Genomic DNA, 1005 nt, shown 5'->3' with positions numbered 1-1005 from the left:
CATTTGGATAGAGATGAATGAATTCCATTATCACCAATATGCTTCCATTTCACTTAGAAGAGACCAAAACCCAACCTGGTAAGTTCCACCGATGACCACAGTTATTCCCACTGATGCTAAAAAGAGAAAACAGGTGGGCAGGTTCAGAGGCTTACCTGATTAAGGCCAATGGAGGGGAAGGTCAGATGGAATTAGGTCTCTGAGGATTCATTTTTCCCTTCGGTGACCTAACCCTGCTGGTATTCCCAGTTACTAAATGATGTTAGAGTCATGCTAAGATCTGAGATGTACTTGGTAAGAGTTACTAATGGAGCTGGCTAGGAAAAGTTCCTGCAGCCTATCGGGAGTGAGAGACAAGTGGCCATTCCCTAACTTGCGGGTCACAACCCTAACCATGGATTAGAATCACCTGAGAATCCTTTAAAACAAACCAATAAAGAATACACACTGGTATTTTATAAATGTTTTCCAGGTGATTCTGCTGCACAGAAGGGCTGGGGGCCACTAATCTACAGCAGAAATTGGCCCACTAAGTCCTGTGGACCAAGCCTAGCCCAAAGCCTGTTTTTGTTGTTGTTGTTGTTTGTTTGTTTATTTGTTTGAGAGGGAGTCTCACTCTGCCGTCCAGGCTGGAGTGCAGTGGCTAGATCTTGGCTCACTGCAACCTCCGCCTCCTGGGTTCAAGCGATTCTCCTGTCTCAGCCTCCTGAGTAGCTGGGATTACAGATGCCTGCCACCAGGCCTGGCTAATTTTTGTATTTTTAGTAGAGACAGGGTTTCACCATGTTGGCCAAGCTGGTCTCGAACTCCTGACCTCAAATAATCCGACTGCCTCGGCCTTCCAAAGTGCTGGGTTTACAGGTGGGAGCCACCACACCTGGCTCAAAGCCTGGTTTTGAATCCTTTTTTGGAATAACCATGCTCACATTTGTTTACATATTCTCTGTGGCTGTCCTTGTACTACAACAGCAAAGTTGAGTAGCTGTGACAAAGACTGCAGGGCCC

Source organism: Piliocolobus tephrosceles, chromosome 9 (assembly GCF_002776525.5).
Source record: "Piliocolobus tephrosceles isolate RC106 chromosome 9, ASM277652v3, whole genome shotgun sequence".
Classification (NCBI taxonomy): domain Eukaryota; kingdom Metazoa; phylum Chordata; class Mammalia; order Primates; family Cercopithecidae; genus Piliocolobus; species Piliocolobus tephrosceles.
The sequence above is the reverse complement of the archived record's forward strand: the minus strand, read 5'-3'. Positions refer to the sequence as shown.